General features: G+C 43.4%; 1 protein-coding gene across 7 annotated transcripts in view; it reads right to left on the reverse strand.

Moving 5' to 3' along the window:
- Window positions 1-22,257, reverse strand: part of ETV6 (ETS variant transcription factor 6) — a 240,456-nt gene that overhangs the window by 104,397 nt on the left and 113,802 nt on the right. Inside the window, exon 2 of one of the 7 annotated variants that reach the window (XM_027129590.1) lies at window positions 18,140-18,205. The exons of the other annotated variants lie outside the window; for them this stretch is intronic. The gene's annotated coding sequence lies outside the window, so the exon portion shown is untranslated. The remainder of the gene's footprint in view (window positions 1-18,139; window positions 18,206-22,257) is intronic. 7 annotated transcript variants of the gene reach the window in all.

Genomic DNA, 22,257 nt, shown 5'->3' on the forward strand with positions numbered 1-22,257 from the left:
GTCCTGAACGGGTTTTTCCAATTGCTTGTCTTGTCCCTATAGCCTACTTGTGCCATTAAATGTGTAAAGGTATACAGAGTTATACCACACCCTAGATTATCTAACTGTTTAATATATTGTACCGTGTTTAATACAGTGCTCCTTTAAAGCTGTCCATTTACCTTTACTTCAAAAATCTGAACATAGGGCCAGTATATAGTTATGCTCAGTATGTAATGAAATGTAAATGGAAGTAAAATAAATCGTGAAAATAGTATCTCCCCCCAAAATGTATGCATGTATGTACGTATGTATATATATGAGAAATCCTACTATTGACGTACAACGAGAGTATAAGGACTAAATCTACGAATTATTTGCTTTATTTTGGAATGGTGTCCATTACATGTGCTCTTTTCAATTATTTCATACTTATCAGAAGTTCTGAATAGCAGTTTATATAGCATGTCTTTAATTAGGGAAACGTGAGAAAACAAATTAAGTTGTACTTAATTGATACAGATTTTGTAGGAGAGGAAACTATTGTGAAACACGGGATTCAGGCACAAAAGATATAACAAAAATGGAGACTTGGTAGAAAGGACCACGAAAAACAGCATCATACCGTACTCCCCAAAGGAAGTGATGGTCGATAATCCCCCAAGTATTGGAAATGCAGGTACATTTTTAAAAACAAAGCCCCTTGCCTATCCTCTGAATCCCAAGACAGCTTCCATCTTGTGCCTCCAAATCCTCTTTTCCCGCCCGGATATGTGGTCACTTTTTGTAGCCAATGGCTGAATTATGCAATCAAACCTGCTAGAAACAAGTGCCAGAATTAGATGCCAAGCACAGAAGGCATGTTATTGGCAGCATCCTTCATCTGGTTCTCAAGTTCCCAGCTAATTCCAATGTCCAGAGTTACTCAAGAGTTTAAGCTGGAGGATTCTGAAGAGTGTGAGTGACGGGACTAAAAAAAGGATGCAAAGACTGGCACCAGCCGAAAGGCAAGGCTGTTTGCTACACAAGGAGCCAAGTAACCAGCCCCACGGCGGCGTGGCATTCCTCTACTCTGCAGAGGAAGATACGTGAAGCTTGATGTATCACGTCTTTCCACAAAGGGAGCCAGAGTAAGGGAAAAATAATATTAGCACTGCCATTATCCCTACTAATTATAATGGTGGAGGTGGTATTGGGTATGTGGGGTGAGGGGGTGAGTGAGGGCTGCTGTGAAGGCCTCACATTTAAGCAGACATCTGAAGGAGGGGGCATGGTGTGTGGACCATGGGAATATCTGGGAGAAGAGCAGCCCAGACACAGAGAACGGGAAGTGCAAAGGCCCCGAGGTAGGAACATGCTTGGACTGACTTTCTATCATGTCTTGCCAAACTTATTGTTAACCAGCTCCTAATGTGCCCCTCTGCTTTCACAGCCCTCCCTCCTTCTACTTTCCCTCCTCCTATCCCTACAGCAGCTAGAATGACCCTTTAAAAATCAAAGTCAGACTATGTCAGTCCTCTGCTTAAAATTCTCATTGGCAAATTAAAAGCCAAACCCATGATAATGGCCTAGAGGGTCCTCCCACATCATCTTGCCCCCAGCCCTCCTTCCAAACTCAGGCGTCCCTCACCTGTCACACATCACTTCAGACACACTTGGTTCCCTGTATTCCTTTTAATACACCAAATACAGTCCTTCCTCGAGGCCTTTACTGCTCTCTGTGCCTGGAATGCATTAACCCCGGGAAGCACATGGGCTCGCTCCCTCACTTCTCTGTATTGTTAACTGCGGCCTTTCCTATGGCAGGTACTCAGTATTTGCTGCGAGAATGAGTCTCACCACGTCCTGCCTCCCCTCCGACACCATGGTGTTGAACGGCACAGGGAAGACCACACAGACAGACAGACTGGTACCAACACGGAGCCTCGGTCACCCAGTCGGAGGTCATGCCAGGACCCCGACCTGCCCAGACATCTGTCCCTGGCTCCACCAGCCACTCTCCCGTTTCCTTCACTACTACCCCCTCCATCTAAATCATCTCAGGAAACAAAATGGAATTTTTGTGGGGAATTCCCATCAATTAAGCCTGCTCTCATGCAACCAATTATCCTATATTTATACCCACTTTTCTTCTCGTTCCAGTGGAATGAACAGCCATCCACCTATTGAATCCCTACCTCCATTTTTGTTTTGTATCTTTTTTTCCCACCTCTGCAAGACCCAGTTCCATAAATTACCCCTTACTTCTCCTGTATTTTCAACTCTCACCAACAATTCTTCACAGCCAAATACCTTCCGTTAAACAAACAAAGAAAACATCAGGGGAACCCTTCTACACTGTTGGTGGGAATGTAAACTGGTACAGCCACTATGGAGAACAGTATGGAGGTTCCTTAAAAAACTAAAAATAGAACTAACATATGATCCAGCAATCCCACTCTGGGCATATATCTGGAGAAAACCATAATTCGAAAAGATACATGCACCCCAATGTTCATTGCAGCACTATTTACAATAGCCAAGACATGGAAGCAACCTAAATGTCCATCAACAGAGGAGTGGATAAAGAAGATGTGGTACATATATACAATGGAATATTACTCAGCCATAAAAAAGAATGAAATAATGCCATTTGCAGCAACATGGATGGACCTAGAGATTGTCATACGGAATGAAGTCAGACAGAAAGTTATCATATGATATCGCTTACGTGGAATCTAAAAATAAGGCTATAAATGAACTTATCTACAAAACAGAAATAGAGTTACAGAGGTAGAAAACAAACTTATGGTTACCAGGGGGTAAAGGGGGGGATAAATTGGGAGATTGGGATGGACATATATACACTACTATATATAAAATAGATAACTAATAAGGACCTGCTGTATAGCACAGGGAACTCTACTCAATACTCTGTGATGGCCTATATGGGAAAAGAATCTAAAAAAGAGTGGATATATGTATATGCATAACTGATGTACTTTTCTGTACACCTGAAACTAACACAAGAGTGTAAATCGTCTATACTCCAATAACAATTTTAAAAAAAGGAAAATATCAAATGAAACACTCCTTTACTCACTGTTGCCTTCCAGCTTCTCTCTTATCGATTCCAATCCGTGGTCCATCAAAGAGACATCTATAATTACTTTTTTCCACATTAACCACAGCAATAAGGTTTCTACCCACCTCTCCCCACCTCAAAAATTGTCTTGCCTGGGTCACTGATGACTTCCCTACTTGTAAAAGCCAAGGACATCTTCAATCCTCAACTTACCGGACTTCTCTGCAGCATATGGTTCTGGGGGATCATTCTTTCCCTCTTGAAATTCTCTTTCTTTGGTCTCTCCGTGCTTTCCCTCCTGCCTCTCGGGGAGCCCATTTGATAGCATCTTCCTTCACATCTTGCCACCCAAGATAATGGGCTCCCCAAAGAGTCACCTTTTCTGCTTCCTTCCCTTACTCTCCTCATCTGATCTGTCACTAAACCTGGCTCACTGAACACACTTAATATCACCTGAATATTTCCCATTCACGACATCCTCCCTCCCGAAGTCGCTTTAGTTTGGACTCGCATCTTTTCTCACCTGGATCACTGCCACAGCTTATTACCTCATCCCATCCTCTGTGTTACTGCCTATGAAAGCTTTTAGACATAAATCTGGTCACTCCCCTCTCCTCTTTAAATCCCTTGAACGGTACTTTATGACTTTCAGGGTAAAATCGAAACTCCTTAGCATGTCATACCCTTAACTCCTCAAAAACTAGCTCCTACCTCCTTCTTCAGCCAGTCAACAGATTTGTAGTTATTGTTTTACATATATGTATACTTCTCATATTTTTTAAAAATATTTATTTGGCTGCATTGGGTCTTAGTTGTGGCATGCGGGATCTTTTGTTGCGGCACGTGGGCTCTTTGTTGCAGCCTGCAGGCTTCTCTCTAGTTGTGGCACGTGGGCTCTAGAGAGTGCAGGCTTAGTTGCCCCGTGGCATGTGGGAATCTTAGTTCCCCAATCAGGGATTGAACCCGCGTCCCCTGCACTGGAAGGCAGATTCTTAACCACTGGACCAACAGGGAAGTTCCAATACTTTCCATATTTTTCTTATATATGGAAATAATTTAACTGAATTTCTTGCATCAACACACCTGAGGTTATACTATATGTCATTTTATACACAAACAAACCAAGGTGGCATATTCTCTTGATATTACAGTTGTAAGTTAATTTTTGGAGAATTTTCTGAAAAGGTATTTAGAGAGAAATAGCACAGAAGCAAGAAAAGCTGTCGCCTTCTAAACTTGTTACCATAAACATCTACATAATGGATTGTTTCCAAATCTTTCCCGTGATCCTCAAATCCCTGTTTTTCCATAACGTTAGTGAACATTCCACAGAGTCAATTTTAAGATGAAAAATAAAACCTCATAATTGTTCAATGGGAGAAAACACAAATATACACATAGCCATGAGAAAAGAATAAAAGACACTTTCACTCAATAGATTTCAGATATGTTTTAGCTGTTTTGCCAGTTTAAAAACTCTCTCACACAGAACTACAATTCTTCTTTTTCTCTCTTGAAAGCACAGAGTATGTAAATTGATTAACCATCTGTTTATTACCACTGACCCAAGAAGATCTTTTCCCTAAGTCTAACTGTAAGGTTTTAGGTTCACCATGAGTAGATTAGCAAAATGAAACAGGGTACTTGAGAAAGATTTTTCAGGAGAGCCAAGGAGGACATCTTGACGTCAGCAAATAATCTGACAGTCTGTCTTGACATTTTCTTATGGGTTAAACTGAAACGTAGTACCATTGTACATGTTTGTAAAAATGATGATGTGTCATTTACAGTATATATGGTACGTGGCATATAAAAAAGAGACGTATATGCCATAAAATACTACACAACCACAACATACTTGTTACTTATAAAGATTGTCAGTGCCTAGGTAGAAGGCAGTCTCTAGTGAAATGCCACAGGGCTCTTTCACTGATCCTGTCCCATTCAATTTTTTTTGCTTCCAAATAATTAATATAAAGACCTATAGGGGGCTTCCCTGGTGGCGCAGTGGTTGAGAGTCTGCCTGCCGATGCAGGGGACGTGGGTTCGTGCCCCGGTCCGGGAAGGTCCCACATGCCGCGGAGCGGCTGGGCCCGTGAGCCACGGCCGCTGGGCCTGCGCGTCCGGAGCCTGTGCTCTGCAACGGGAGAGGCCACAACAGTGAGAGGCCCATGTATCGCAAAAAATAAATAAATAAATAAAGACCTATAGGGAGGGACTTCTCTGGTGGTCCAGTGGGTAAGACTCCGTGCTCCCAATGCAGGGGGCCCGGGTTCGATCCCCGGTCAGGAACAAGATCCCACATGCCACAACTAAGAAATCCACATGCCGCAATGAAAAGATCCCGGGTGCCACATCTAAGACCTGATGCAACCTAAATAAATAAATAAATGTTAAAAAAAAAAAAAAAAGAACTATAGGGAATACTTTTCTAACCTGGATGACATAAAGTAGAAAAGAAGCAATTCTATAGCACGATGAAGACATAAGATCAAAATTACCTCAGCCAATTTAAATAAAATTTAACAGGATTAAATGTAAAGGCAGGGCTTCCCTGGTGGCACAGTGGTTAAGAATCTGCCTGCCAATGCAGGGGACACGTGTTCGAGTCCTGGTCTGGGAAGATCCCACATGCTGCGGAGCAACTAAGCCTGTGTGCCATAACTGCTGAAGCCTGTGCTCTAGAGCCTGTGAGCCACAACTACTGAGCCCATGTGCTACAACTACTGAAGCCCGTGCTCTGCAACAAGAGAAGCCACTGCAATGAGAAGCCCACGCACCGCAACGAAGAGTAGCCCCCGCTCGCCACAACTAGAGAAAGCCCATGCGCAGCAATGAAGACCCAACACAGCCAAAAACAAATAAATTAGTTAATTAATTTTTTAAAAAAAGTAAAGGCATATATTTAACTTAAAAAAGACCCACAAAAGCATAAGGGAGGAGAACTCTGACTTTGGCTAGAGTCCAAATAAAAATGATCAACGTGGGCTTCCCTGGTGGCTCAGTGGTTGAGAGTCCGCCTGCTGATGCAGGGGACGCGGGTTCGTGCCCCGGTCCGGGAAGATCCCACATGCCACGGAGCGGCTGGGCCCGTGAGCCATGGCCACTGATCCTGTGCGTCTGGAGTCTGCTCCGCAACGGGAGAGGTCACAACAAAAAAAAGAGATCAACGTGAGTATAACACAGATACTAAAGTGCTAACATAACTTTATGTCACACTGATAAAATAATTGCCTATTTGTTCATTCAACAATTAGTTTGCACATACTGGAAGAAAAATACTGATAGAGGAATAGTCCCATTCCCTTAGCCCAGTGAGTATGCAGACCGCACCATCACATTAATAAAACGGGGGGAGCAGGGACTGAGGGAGCTCGGGAGGAAGATGAGAATGGTAGGTTACTCAGGAGGGATCATCTCAAGTGAGAAGAGGTTTAACAGAGAAAACAGAAGTCCGAAGGGGCAAGAGAATCACCTTCAAATGTGTGACCAATAATAAGGAGGATGGTTAGCATTTCTAGAGGATCTGCTAAGGGCCACGCACAGGGTAAGGTCTTATTATATTTTAATCCCTGCAAAGTAGGTATTACTTTTCTCATTTTACCAATGAGGAAACAGTATTTCAAAAAAGATTACTTATCTGCCTAAAATTCATCCAGCTGGTAAATGGCAAAGGGGGGAACCAAATCCATACCTGATTCTAAAGTTCTGTCTGTTTCTAGAATTAACGTAGATGAAACATGTCCCACCTGGTCTCACAAGACGAAACTAGCACCAAAGAGCAAAGTGACAGTGAGGGGAATTTCAGAAAAGCCTTATCCCGTTTGGAGACCTCCAAGAACAGGACAGGAAAGGGGGAGGGACGTGCACCTCACTGACCGTGTCCAGGCAGAAGGCGAATGTCCTGCTCTACCCGGGATGCTGGAGAGACATTCGTGACTTAGGTGACAAGTTGAAAAAAATGTCATCTCCGAGCCCCTTTACAGCTCAGGTTCATTGGTATGTAGCAGAAATTGCTAAAAGCCATTTTTTAAAAAGTAAATAAACACTTCCACAGAGTTGCCCGAGTTAAAAAGCCAGGCCCATCTTTTTCTTGCAGTCAGGCTTTGCCACCGTTTCCTGGTAGAGGCCAGCTTCTCAGCACCCAGGGGATGCGGAAACAAAAGCTCCTTGGGATTTGCCTAATTTGCTGATGCCTCATACATGAAAGTGGAGGAGAGCCGACAGAGAAGACAGTCCACTGACGGTCTGTGTGCTGACCCGGGGAATGCAAACGTGGACCCCCCTTACCTCTGCCGTGAATAAAGAGCCTGCAGGACATGAAACAAGACGAAGAAGCCCACTGCTATGCACTCATTTATTTTTATTTTTATTTGTTCAAATTCTGTGTGTTTTCTTTCTGTGATGATTTTATTTTTAAAAATTTTGGGGGGGGGTATAGTTGATTTACAATCTTGTGTTAGTTTCAGGTGTACAGCAAAGAGTGAAGTAAGTCAGAGAAAGACAAATATCGTATAATATCGCTTATATGTAGAATCTAAAAAAGGCTACAAGTGAACTTATCTACAAAACAGAAACAGAGTTACAGAGGTAGAATCAATTTATGGTTACCAGGCTGCAAGCGGGGGAGGGATAAATCGGAAGATTGGGATTGACATACACACACTACTATGTATAAAATAGATAACTAATAAGGACCTACTGTATACCACAGGGAATTCTACTCAATACTCTGTAATGGCCTATATTGGAAAAGAATCTAAAAAAGAGTGGATATATTTATGTGTATAACAGATTCACTTTGAAAAGAGTGGATATATTTATGTGTCTAACAGATTGACTTTGCTGCGCACTCATTTACAATCTCACACTAGACGTCTATACTTTCATCTGTTCAGCGTCCACAAACTCCTTCTGTTTCGGGGAATCCCAAGATTGGCAGGGCTTTCTTACCTGTTCTCTGGAACATAGCCTGGGACAATCAGAGGCACTTGCCCCGGTGTTTGAATCTGAAGGGAGTGACCAATTCCCCAGGATGGCAAGAGAGTATTCTCATAGCAGTCCCATCAGTCTCATACATTCACGTGTCCACTGGCAGCCACGTGCGGTGGCATTCTAAGAGGACTGTCCCCGGGGCATGATCTTGTCTGAGCTCCTGGCGAATGAGCCTACCTTGGTTTCTGCCACTTTTTTTTTTTTCAGTCATGCCAATGACTTACCTAATATCTTTCCAATAAAAAATTTTCTGATTAGGTTACACGTAATTTTTGTTGTTGTTGTTATTTGCAGGTTAGAATACTTCTAACAGTGTTCTATCACAGAAGGAGTTTGGCTGAATATATACTCTCGTCCCCGTGTAGTGAAAAAAAGGACAGAGGCTACTACATCTAAAAACTACCTCCAACATAAACCCAGATGTTTGTTCTTCTCAAAAGCTGGCAACCTGGTGACAGAGAAAATCCCAACTTAAAAAAAAAAACTCTACATTTACTAAATTGTAGGAGATAACAAGTACACCTCCATTAATCAACTGTGTGATAAATGATGACTCACCCACTGGTTCATTCATCCGGCACGTATTTTTATTTATTTATTTATTTTGGGGGGGGCACATTTATTGAAAGCCTTCTCTGTGCCAGAAAGAGACAAGAGGAGTGATTCCTCATGAACCCTCTCGTTTGGGGGGCATCTATGTAAGTACGGGCAGAGAAGGCTGAAGGTAGAACATTTGTATGTTACAGACACAGAAAAAAATATTACGGGCAAAACCTCTGAAAAATGCATGCCATTTGTTCGATACTGCATAAGACTATTTCGTACAGGCTTTATCCACTCATTTAATTATCCAGCACACGAGGCAAACACAGAGGAGGTTAACTGGTCACTCTCTCTGCAATTCTCCTTACACGTTTTACCTCCATGAAGGAGTCTCATCAGGTACTGAACTGGAACCGTGAGAACTGCTATGCAACCAGGTTTTGAGTAAAAACCTGGCTCTCTGGGAAATCTGAGCTACGAACCATGCTGAATCTCCAGGTTTTCGGGGTATCATGCTAGCAGGCACCCAAGGTTACCTCAATGATTATTTTACCAACTCTGGGGAAATTCTTCAACAAGATATTATCTCTCTTCCTTTTGGCAGAAAAGGGAAAAATAGCAGAGAGACAAGTGGTTGCATCACTTGAACTATGCCATTTCCATCCTGGAAATGTTTCTGTCTTGGTTCCCTAGGTAGAAAAGAAAGTGGGCCTTCTTGTGGGAGCTGTTTTTAGCACCTGATTTCTTTTTTGAGAAATCTGTTCCTTTCTTAATGTGAATGATTAACAAGACTAGCTTTCAAGTACAGTTTTAGATCAGAAACGAGCACATCACGGGAAAAGTCAAAGGAATTTTAAGGTTTTAAGATGGGAACTCAGCAGATTTGGCCCCGAGTTCTGGGGAAGGGTTTGTGTGCTAGCTTTTCTGTTGCAGTGATCCTCCAAGAACCAGAAAAAGTACAAGCTGAGAAACAGCAAGTCAGTTCCCAAGTGATAAAAAGTTGAATTTTGAAGAAGGACCTATTCAGGAAGGCACGCACGGACCAACGCAGTGACGCGTGTGTGCAGATACACGGAGGGGAGTCGACAGGCCTGTTTCCAGGTTTGCTTGAAGCCTAAATCTGTGAAAACACACAGCAAAGTACTGGATCTAGTTCTGAACTATTTGGGGCCCAGCTACAGGAAGGACCAAAACCACACTAATATCTACTTCCGATGTAAATCTGGTTCTGGTTTTTTGGAGATAAAATAACTACCAGCCCCAGTCTGACAGTTTGGCGACGTTCAAGAAGCTACAATAAGCCGCAGCCCTAGGGCTGTATGGCTTGAACGATCAGTTTTATAAAAGAACGATGTGTCCGAGCCTCTAAGACCTTTTACCTGAAATGACCCACAAGTAGGGCTCCAACCTCAGAGAAAGAACTTGGCTTTTATACCGTGCAATTCAAACCCAGTGGACACAACGCGGCTGGTTGAAAGGTGTTTGAAAGAAGAGTGATTTTCAGAAAGGAGACAATAAGAGCTCTTGGGCCCCTGAAGGGAGCTCTCTCTTTCTCTTCTTCCAGGCAGGCGTCAAGCAGCTGCAGGCTGAGGGCAGAGTGATTTGCCTCCATGAGAGGGTGAAAGGTGGACACGTAGGTGTCGCTCAGAACTTCAGTCTGGTTCCGTCAATTCAGCCCAAATACATACGGGGCACTGTGCTGCACCAGAAATCTAACACGGCCCTAGGGTTCAGGAAGAACACTGACCAGACCTCATTTTCTGGGGGAAAGAAAGGTTTCTCCGGGGGAAACCTCTCCTCAAATGACTTACAATAGACAAGGTCATATCAAAACCAGGCGTGCACCAGGCCTGCTGCCTAGGATGACAGTTTCATTTACTGAGCACCTGCCACACACCACACGATGACTCCCAGAAGCTCACCACCCTTGCGTCCAACAGGCACTGAGATCATCCTCCCAGGGATGAGGAAAATGCGACCCTGTGACATTCAGTCTGCAGGGCTCCAAAGCCTACGCCTCTACCTGAGAACAGAAGCTCCAGGCCGACCAGAGGAGACCTAGACACTCACTGATACTTAAGAAGCATCTACGGGCGGCTGAGCCCTTGCTGCATTCTGGGGAAAGAAGGGGTGACCCGGGCGGCACAGTCCCAGCCCTCATGGACCCTCTGGTTCGGGGGGAGGATAGACTGGGCACCCATGTTCTAAGCAGGGAAGCTGAGAGCATGTTGGAAGCACAGTCAGGGTGTTGGCAAGTCCTCAGGGAAGCCCACCCTGAGTAAGTGACCTAAGCTGAGGCCTAAAGACCTACTAGAATGATACTGAATTTGTCTTGCTAAGTTAGAGGTAGGTGGTGGTGCAGGGGAAGGGCTCAGCGTAGAGAAGAGAGTGGCAACCAGCATGAAGAGGAGGGAGAATGGGATCTGTACAGGAAACGGGAAAAAGCCCAGTATGGCTGGGGAGAGAGCCAAGAGGCGAGTGGGACCCAGAGCCCGCAGGGCCTTGCGGGCTGCTGCATCCATGCCACGTGTAGCGGGAAGCTCCTGAAAGGGATGCTGAGAACACAAGCCCAGATGTGCATTTTAACACAATTAATCTAGGGGCAAAGCGGCCAGCTGGAGACAGAAGTGACCGCTCTTTCATAGGCCTCCGTGGACAATAATGCTAGACAATGCTACAAAAAATTATAGTAAAGAAGGAGAGAAAAATTCTTCCCGCAATCCTCTCACCTTGAGTAACCACAGTTAACTATTTCCCTGCGTTTCCTGCTGGTCTATTTTTATAGATTAAAAAAGGGAGGGGGATTATTTTCGGGAGAGAGATCTGTATCCTGCCTTTTCAAACACCTGATTTTTAACTGCTGTATAATATTCCAGCCTGGGGGCCTGCCCTAATTTACTGAAGTGATTCCTTGTTGTTGGCGACTGCTGCTCTACTCGTCCACACGTACGAATCTCTGTCGGCATCTGAGTTCGTTTCCTAGTGATGGGTTTTTAGAAAAGAATTACTGAGCCAACGGGTATAAATCTGTTTAAAGGTTCTTTATCCATGTGGTCCAAGTGTCTCTTACAAAGGTTATGCTCCCTGTATTATATTTTTGTTCTCATGCCACTGCTGTTGTTTTTTGTTTGTTCGTTTCACTTGTATATGGAGGCCTCTTGTGTGAGTTGCTGGAAGTCTGGGGTAACCAGCTGTGTCAGGTATAAATAAACACCTCTGTCTCCCCACAACTCCATCTAAATTGAGAATTAACATTAAAAAAAAAAACCCTGCCAGTTAAAAAAAATACAAATTGGTATTTTATTATTTCGTGTGTGTGTGTGTGTATTTATTTATTTTTTGGTGACTTATTTAATCTTAGTGCTCAATCGCATAAAAAGATGCTCAACATCGTTAATCATCAGAGAAACACAAATTAAAACCATGATGAGACATCACCTCACACCTGTCAGAATGGCTATCATCAAAAAGAACACGAATAACAAATGTTGGTGAGGATGTGGAAAAAAGGGAACCCTTGTACACTGTTTTTTTTTTTCCCTTGTGCACTCTTGGTGGGAATGTAAATTGGTGCAGCCACTGTGGAAAACAGTATGGAGGTTTCTAAAAAAAACTAAAAGTAGAATTACCGTATGATCCAGGAATTCTGCTCCTGGGTATATATTAAAAAATAAAAATGAAAACACTAATATGAAAAGATACATGCACTCCAATGTTCCCAGCAGCATTATTTACAATTGCCAAGGTATGGAAGTAACCTAAGTGTCCATCAACACATGAATGGATTAAGAAGATGTGATACACACACACACACACACACACACACACACACACAATGGAATACTACTCAACCATAAAAAAGAATGAAATTTTGCTCTTCACAATGACATAGATGGACTTGGATGGTATTATGCTAAGTGAAATAAGTCAGACAAAGACAAATACTGCATGATAACACTTACATGTGGAATCTAAAAAGCAAAACTAGTGAATGTAACAAAAAAGAAATAGACTCACAGATCTAGAGAACAAATTAATGGTTACCAGTGGGGAGACGGAAGGAGGAGGGGCAAGATAGGGGTCGGGGATTAAGAGGTACAAACTACTATGTATAAAATAAATAAGCTACAAGGATATATTGTACAGAACAGGGAACATAGCCAGTATTTTCTAATAACTATAACCTTAAAAAATCATGAATCACTATGTTGTAAACCTGAAACTTACTGTATGTCAACTATACCTAAATAAAAATATTTTATAAAAATGGGCTTAATCGGTTAAAAACTTTTTAATGCTCAATCAAACGTAGAAGTCAGGACCCCACCAACTGGGACTTTTTAATGCCACTATGATGCAAGGGCTTAGTCCTGGCATGCCCGTCTCCACCTCACTGGAGATTCACTTTGAAATAAGAAATCAATTTCCATCACCCCAGAACTCCCTGGGCCAGATCCTAAGCTCCTTCTCTCACACCACTCTGAGCTCCCAGGCTGAGCTCTGACAACTCCATCACTGGTCAATTGGTTTGCACACCCAGTACTGGTGATAGTTATCCCCTTCAGCATCACCATCAAACACAGTTAGCAGGCTTGGTGCCCTGCGCTGCAGCAGGTGGGGCAGAAAGTGGATTAAACAGTTCCCCACACTCCAGAAAACTTCGGTCGAAAACAGATCACAGTAGCTTGGACAGACCTGAAGAACTACAAGAAACAGAAACAGATCAGTACAGTCAAGCAGTCGACGGTACGTCGACGTGGACACGGTGCGACCACGACGCTTGGGGCAGGGAACTCCTGTTGCTACACTAGCGGCTCACTGACCATTTCTCGAATGTGATGCTTGCGTGGTGGTTTATCAGGTGCCACAGCAGGAATGTTTATAAACGTAGACAGAATCAACACAGGGAGCGACCTGATGAGGACTCATAACTAGGGCGGTGAGGGTGTCTTCCGTTCGCTTCTGGTGCCTGGGTGTCTCCCCTCTTGGGTTGTAAATTCCACGAATTAACAGGGAAATCCATCTGCTCTTGTTCATCACGGTTTCTGCAGTGCCTAACATCTGCCTGGCACGTGAGGTGCTCAGTTAATATTTGTGAACACAAACTTTCGGAAAGACACTTTAACAAGTCATAAAGAGAGGAGTGTCTATATTTTATTCACAGGATAACCTCAGCCCTCACCATGGGGCCTGCCGCAAAAAAAGTCTGGTAAACGTTTGCTGTGAATGGCTAAGCTTTCTTCTATAATCACTTTGCGGGGGGATTAGAACTGGCGTGAGGGAGACCGTCGCACACTGTCAGTCTCCCTGCCTCTGCCATCGTTTCTGTCACTACCTTCCAAGGTTCATAGTACCGGGAACATCGGCCTTACCCTTCCAGATCCCAGCATCTTCCTTGACTGTCAATCAGTAACAGCTGAGCTCTAAAACCACAGTTTTGACTCGAGGAAACAAATGACCCTCAGGTGCAAGGTGACACGACCATACACGGGTAGAGAATTAGGGACACAGCACACAGTGAAGGCACCTAACCATGCCCAAATCTGCAGAGATCATGTCTTTATACATGGAGTTGCTAATCAGAGACACTCGGTAGAGACCTACACGTAGGAAGAGGGAGTACCAAGTCCCTAGCCTGCCCCGTGGGGCCTCTGTCCTCTAATGCATAATCTAGAATTCCCAGGGGTTGTCTAAAGCAGCGCCTTCCCTCCATCAGAGGCCACTTAACACGTTACCAGTTGTTCGTTTTCCCCCCCAAGTTCCTTCGAGGGACAGGGTGGTGGTTATGGTGTGCTCTTCAGTGTACTGGGCATGTCAGATAAATTATGCTTGAAAAGGTGGTGAGTCGAAACAGGTCTTACCGGTATTATATTTCAGATAGGTTAGAGTTATATGGGCTTTTGTGAGATAAACGGACATCTGAACACCATTTATTTACATTCGTTCATTTGTCATGGGGTGGGGACGGGACCTGCTCCAAGTACCAATAAAGTTCTGGGACGCCCATCCTAAGATGCAGATTGACCCTGTGATTTCCTATCTCTGAAGTGCTAGGACAGGTGTGCAGGACACTCTGATGATACAGCTTCCATAACCTCTTCACCCAAATCCAGCCCCTGACTTTCTGAGTTCCATCTGCACGAGCCCCCGTGTTCTGATTGTAAACTCTCTCGGGTGGTTAAAACGCAAGATCTCCATGCAGTTTCCCAGGTGGTGGGCTCTACTTCAGGCCCAGACAAAACAAGGTAGTTTGCCGACTAGGAAGAACATCACTCAACCCTGGACACGAACCTGCCCAGAACTTTCCAACTCACCCTGCTTCCTCATTTAACTCTCCCTCTTTCATTAAGAGCAAAACCAAAACAACCAACCAGAACACCTCTCCTTTTCCTTCCCATTCTTCTCCCGTCGGCCATTTTGGGTCCAGCTCCCAAAGCCCTTCCCCTCTGCTGTCAGGGCTCCAGACCTGCCCTCCTTCCCGTGACGGCAGCCGTGCCTCCCCGCTTTCTTCTCTTTCTCTCTCGCTCTCGGTGGCAGCACCAGAAGACGGAGGAGCACACACGTCAACACAGCAGCAGGCCACTCCCTTTCCCAACTTTCAGGTCAAATACAACCTACTGCAGCCCCAGAAACAGGGGTGTGTGCACCGTAGCCACGGGGGAGGGTGCTCCAGAGAAACCTTACCTGACGGGATTTCCTTCCCACACCTGGGCTTGAGATTCTGGGGTTTGTTTATTTGTTCTTTTGAGGGAATGAAGTATGCTCTCCTTATAAATACATGCTCTGTTCTCCTCAACTGCCATTCTTTTTCTATTAGAACCTTTTCTTCTGAAAGCCGTAGTAGCCAGAGCTTATGGAAAGGTGCTTTGAGTACAGGCTTAGCGGGATGAATCCATGTAGAAAGTCTCCTTCAAAAGGGATCATGACTCTCAATTATCTCTAAGCAGAATCAAAAATATGAACTAACGTATCAATAAAATAATGCAGATTTACATTGGAACAGGGACGGCTAATGTTCTAGAATAGGAATTGTATGATAAAGAAACCACGCTCTAAAATTCTAACTCTCCGTCCTGTTCATTCTGATAACACTTCAAGAATTTTTCCATTTTCGAATACTACTCAGCCATAAAAAAGAACAAAATAATGCCATTTGCAGCAACATGGATGCAACTAGAGATTATCCTACTGACTGAAGTTAGGTCGGAAAGAGAAAGACAAATACCATACGATATCACTCTTACGTGGATCTAAAACATGGCACAAATGAACCTACCTATGAAACAGAAACAGACTCATGGACATAGAGAACAGACCTGTGGTTGCCAAGGTGGGGTGGATGGAGAGGGATGGACTGGGAATTTGGGGTTGGTAAATGCAAACTATTATGTTTAGATGGATAAACAACAAGGTCCTACTGTACGGTGCAAGGAATGATATCCAATCTCCTGGGATAAACCATAATGGAAAAGAATATTAAAAAAAAGAATGTATATATGTGTAAAAAAAATTTTTTTTCCATTTTCAACAGATCAGACTCAGCACAGTTGATTCTCAGGCAAAAAGATCTTTACTAATATACATATATATGGACATATATACATGTATGCATATACATATACACACACACATATACACATATACACATATATATATATGGCTGTTTTAGCTCTTGCTGAACTAAATAAAAATTGTTTTTATGTCAACGAAGTAAACTTAAGACAAAGAAGTGACAAGGAAAACGGTAAGATCAAGATTTTTTATACTTAAATCCTGACCATGGCATGGCCTAAAACCGATCTTGGAAGTAGCATTACAATGTGGACAATCTACAGCTCTTCCAATATTATGAATCTAAAATAAAAATTTTAGACTTCTGTTGGTTAAAGATAGACCAGAGAGAATCACAAGACAAGGTTAAACCGAGCACTACCATTATTAGTTGTTCTTTTTAACCTTGCAAAGTGTGGTAGAGAACTATTCTGACTTGGTGGTAGAAGGGAGCTGCCGGCTTGCTGTGGTTAATATCAAGTTCATTAGTTGCCTTATAAAGGAAATAGGCACTTGCTTCCTTGACTCACAGTGGGTTTAATTCCCCCATAGCCCTAGGAATACATTTCTTAGAAATTTCCCTTTGGGGGAAAAATTGGTCCCCTTTAAATGTGTATGACAGAAACCATCCCCCCAAATCACCCATCACCCAACTGCTCTGTGGTCTTGGCCACAAAGGATCTCACTTCAGAGTAGGCCCAAGCCCAGCGATGGGCACAGACCTGATCACAGAGAACTCCCTTCACTGCTCTGACACCTTTGATCACTGAGTCATAAGATTCCCCAGGGAAGGAATTATTAAATTACATAATTGTTCTTCCAAATTCATAAGCGTTCTCTTGTGGTTTAAGAGAAGTGACTGATTGCCGATTCTTTCTTCAAACTAATAACCTTTAGTAACCAAGGCTCCAGAAAAACAAACTCTTCTGTTGGCTGCCCAGCCTCCAGATTTTGGTTGTTCGTTTCAGAGATGAATGTTTCATAGAGATGAATCCCACCTTCCACCTTTCAGTGTTTGAGAGTTTCCATGCATATCATCCCAGCATCATCGCAGCTCTGATGGTGATGGGATGGCACACCGTATTACATTAATCAGCTATCTTTTTTGACTGCCAATGTATCATACTAGGGGCTTTCAGTATAGTTGGATGATTGACTATTAGAACTGGTGGGAACTCAAGAAGCTAGAAAGTAAGGACCTGCAGGTAAAGTCAGAGCTGGGTCCGGAGGCCAGGCTTCCTGACTCTAGGTCATACTCTCATTCCACTGCAACACAGTCCTTTGCTGTGAAAGCCTGTTTAAACCCTGTGTACGTTTAGCTGAAATTCAGGAGAACACCATGCATTCTGTGAAGAGTCTTGGTTTACTTAGAGGAACCCAAGTGGTTAAACAGGACATGTCATTGGTTATTTGAATTGAGACTGCATGATCAGAACTCTGTAAGGAAGGGGATCGTAATCCATATTTCTTGATTTCTTCCCCTCTATTTGCTGTGAGGATCCACTTTCTCATGGGAACTTTAAGCTCTGAGTGTAGAGCTGTCACTGACGCCATGTTGACCTGTTACCATGGAGATCGCTCTGGTAACAAACAAACCTGCCACAGTCCAGACACACAAGTGCCTCATTCTGACTCCCAGAAGGATTATTCTACCCCCAACGTCCCCCAGTTTAAAGTTCATCTCTGCTAGGATTTAGCTCTAAAGTTTTGGAGATTGACTTTTAAATGTCATTAGAAGTATAAATACTCAGAGACAAGAAGTAAGGCAAGGGTGTCTCAAGACTTTAACACAACAAAGTTCGCACATAGCAACTGCTCCCTAGGTTGGAGTTATGGACTCAGTTATTACATTACTTGACAAGGAACCAAAAGTAAAATGTGGGGGGAGGACACCACTGGAATTCCCACCTAACACTTAGTGATCATCAGCAATGCACTGTTGACACAGTGTCTACTCATTCCTGTGAGCTGTGAACTGTTAAAGCACTACTAAGAGTCAATCCCTACCTTTTCAGAAACTGGAGCTCTTTCCTAGATGGTGCAGGTCGATGGCAATGCTGTCACAATCAGTGTCTAATGCAAAGACAAATAGACTTGATGTCTGTCATCAGTTAAAGCCTTGTCAGGATCGCTCTGAGTCTTGTGCAAGTGCTCTGGACCAACCAAGAGGGTGGAACAGAGCCATTGCTTATTCTTTATTCACAGAAGTCAGAAAGGCTTTCTTTCTCTAGTGTAGAAAAAAGCGAAAAAAAAAAAGCTACATTTGTGCCCGAGACCTCGGTACCTTTCCAGAAGAAGGTCTATTTTAATTTCCCCTAAATCTTAAGGTTACTGGCGGGCAGGCAGAGGGAGCAGGGGCTGTGGCGCATCAGGCTGACAGTGGACAGATATGACCTCCCTGTTAGGATTCCCGGGAGTTACAGAAGGGAAAGGGAGGCTGGGACTGCCAGGCTCATGTTCAGAAGCTCAGGCTTCAAGCTGGGCCTGGACCACATGCAGACATGAAGTTCTCTGGCTGCATTTATGATGGGCAGAGGCAACTCCAGCTCCCACAGCGTGAGCTGAACAAAGGAGGTGAAGCTTCCTTGCTCTGCACAACTAGAGCTGAACCCGGGCCACTGCCTCGGTCCCCTGGGGACTTGATGGTCGGTGAACCTGTTAAGCACGTGGTTAGACACTGTCAACTCCCAACATGCAAGGCCTGGCGGTCCAGCTGGGGAGCCCAAGCCCAGTGGATTCAGTTCTTTCTCCCCACAGCTGCTCACTGACATTTTGCTGATCTGAATGAAGGGCAGGGAATATTAAACAGAGGCTAGAACTGGAACTTATTAAGTAGCAACTTTCTTTTCGTTTTAATTTGAACGGAAAGGATATGGAATTTCATCCACCTGTCAGTCATCTCACTCCCTGTAGCACCTCTTCAGGTCCTACAACTCCTCTGTTAATACGGTCTTCCTCCTAGTGGATCCGCCCCTTGCGATGCTGCCAGGTAAGGAAAGCATCTGAGGAATCATCCCATCCAAGGGACTGGGATGCAGGAGAGTGCACACCAGCTCTCACGCTAAACCTGCCCCGCCTCCCTGCTTCTCGTGTCCAAACCAAATAAATAATCAACAAAATAAATAATCAATCAATCAGTCTATTCCACACCCCCCAACTTCCTCACCAGAGGAGCAAAGCAGCGTAGCGGAGATTCGGTCACAGCATTTCAACAGTACTTTCTTTTCTTCCACCTTAAGCCCAAATGCGGAATATAGTGTAATGAAGAAAAGGAATTTTTTTTTGAAAGAGCCCACTGGCAGCTAGAGGCCAACGAAAGATTAATATGAGAGACTGCATTTCTCTGCAGGAGAAGTGACACCGTTTCTCCCCTTACTGTGAACTCCATACGACACCTACTTAAGTGTTTTGCTACATTTGCCAATGTACTCTGAGTCTTTTATAATTAGACACCATCAAAATCGTATGTTTCTCTCAGATTTTCTCCAGGATGTTATCTGTGTTTTAAATATAAATGAATTTTTACCAATAAAGATGTTAAAAATATACACACACACACACACACATATATATATATATATATATGAATTTTTAAAAATATTGTGGCCTTTATTGAAAAATAATTTTGAAAGTCTATATTCTTTGGGGAAGAAAAGTGAGATTAAGAATGGGAATGACGAGGAGAAATTCCGGAGCTATTTTCATGATAGTCAAACAAGTAAAAAAATGATAAAACAACGTTGGGCTTTAAACAATAGGGCACACACTGAAAGCTTACTTGTACAGAGAAAATTTAATAAAATCAAGCAGAAACAAGACAAAACATGTTCTTTCTGTAGAGACTTAAAACATGTCCTTGGATGGAAGCTTTCTGGTTATTTATTTAGCTCTTATAATTACCATTTACCGGCACAGTAGGAGCTCAGTAATTACTGGTTTTGTTGAATGACTATCCAAGTTTTTTCTTCCTTAGACTGATTTCCTACCTTACTCATCTTTGTATTCCTAGCACTGAGCATAGTGTTTCTTCAAATCAATGCTTCTCGAATAGAACCAGATTTGAATTTTCTTCCGAACAAGCCCAGATAGCCACAAACAATATTTCACAAGGAATTTCACAAGGAAAAGGATGCAATCTGGCACCGGGCACTGTTCTTACCCACCTGAAACACGGCCAGCAGACTTCTGTCCTATTTTGCAAGGTGTGGCCAGAGCTGGCCAGTGAGGTTCTAGGCCAATTTGGCCCCAGGATGAACCCAAACAGGCTCTCTTCCAGAGGCAAGGGGCAGGGCTGTATTTGCTCAGTTTATGCCCAGGTATACGATTTTCCACACTGGAAAGCTGCAGGCTTTTCTGCCATTACAAGAGCATGATGACTACGAGGTTAGTTTTGTTTCTTTTCAGGGACCCGGTATAGGTTTAACTCCACTTCTACGCACTGAGGTCAATTTCATAACAATGGACAACACAGACGAGATGCACGGAAGAACACAGGTTTGGGAGCAGACAGACCTGCGCTCAAATTCTGACTCTACCACTGACCAGTTCTGTGTCCTGGAGCCAATTACTTAATGTTTCAAAGCCCTAGTTTCTGTATGTGTGAAGTGAAGATAGTATCACCTACCTCTCAGACTCCTCGGGAGAAAAACAATAATGAGACGATTTATTAAAGCACCAGCAACACACAGTGCACACCCCAAAAACATCAGCTGTTTTGTTTGGGGACTTCCCTGGCGGTCCAGTGGTTAAGACTTCGCCTTCCAATGCAGGGGGTACGGGTTCAATCCCTGGTCGGGGAGCTAACATCCCACATGCCTCGCAGCCATAAAACCAAAACATAAAACAGAAGCAATATTGTAACAAATTCAATAAAGACTTTGAAAATGGTCCACATCAAAAACAAAAGAAAACAAAGCATCAGCTGTTTTGACTCAAGGCTAGACTTGTCACCATTTTGCATCTGTGATCTTCTAAACGGTATCTCATTTTTCTAGCTCTTTGGTTTCGTCAAATCAAAAATGGTGCTGACAAGACTGTTTGGAGGCAAAATTAGTAATAGTCCTTCACTCATACAAACGGAAGATGAGGCGAAGAATAATGTGGCAGTCCGAAAATTACATATCAGCACATAATAAAACCTAACTGGCAGGACCAGTCAGCGTCATGACCTCTATCTTGGAAGCCTATTTGGACAAGGATACCCGCGATGGGAACGGCTTAAATAAACAACGACTTGGAAACATACTGAGTCTCCCCTGGAGCAGCTGGAAGAAGGTAAACCAAAATCCTGGGACAAATTCTCTTAAGGAAACTGCCACGTTCAACCCATGACCCTAGTAATTTTCAAGTCAGCATTCACTCAGAAACACCCCGAAACAAATTGCTGCTGCCGACATATCTGGCAAGCCTCAATTTTTTCTGTTTACGTCAGATATACTAATTAAAAGTATCTAGCTTTCTGATGCAAGTTTCTTCATCAGACAAGCTGTTATACAGGGGATATTTCTTCCTTACTCTTCAGAATAAATCCTGTAAGCAAAAGGCAGAGACCTCTTAAAACTGATTATACAATGTCAGAGTTGAACAGAACTTATTCAAGTCAAAGAGCTGGACTTCCCCCAATTTTACAGATGAGCAACTGAGGCTCAAAAAGGTTAAATAGCTCACCCTGATCTACAGAGCTACTGAATCACAGCCAGGATTGAACCCTGGCCCCCTGACCCCAAGTCCAAGATTCTTTCTGCCACACCACGTGACCCCCTCTAAACTTCACACTGTTATTTTCCCCTGCAGAACCCAAGCATGCCGCACACATATAAAATCTCTAATAAACATCTGCCACACTGACCTACAAATTCTACAGTTCTGCTGTTTCAACCTACTATGGTATTTCAATCCCCAAAGATCCCAATAGTGACTACAGAAACAGTGCTATCTGGCCAAGGCTTTAGAGGAGCGTATGAAGTGTTTTTGAAATCATAATCTAATTTCCTCACGACAATGTGAAACAGGTGTTGCTGTACCCATTTTAGAGATAAGGAAACCGAGACCAAGAAGTTAAGTGACTCGCCCAAGGCGACGCTGCTCGTTTTTATACTGTTAGAGCTGGCACTTGAATCGAGACA

The sequence above is a fragment of the Aethalodelphis obliquidens genome, unplaced genomic scaffold (genome assembly GCF_003676395.1).
Source record: "Aethalodelphis obliquidens isolate GAN/ISIS:26980383/991018 unplaced genomic scaffold, ASM367639v1 scaffold36, whole genome shotgun sequence".
Taxonomy (NCBI): domain Eukaryota; kingdom Metazoa; phylum Chordata; class Mammalia; order Artiodactyla; family Delphinidae; genus Aethalodelphis; species Aethalodelphis obliquidens.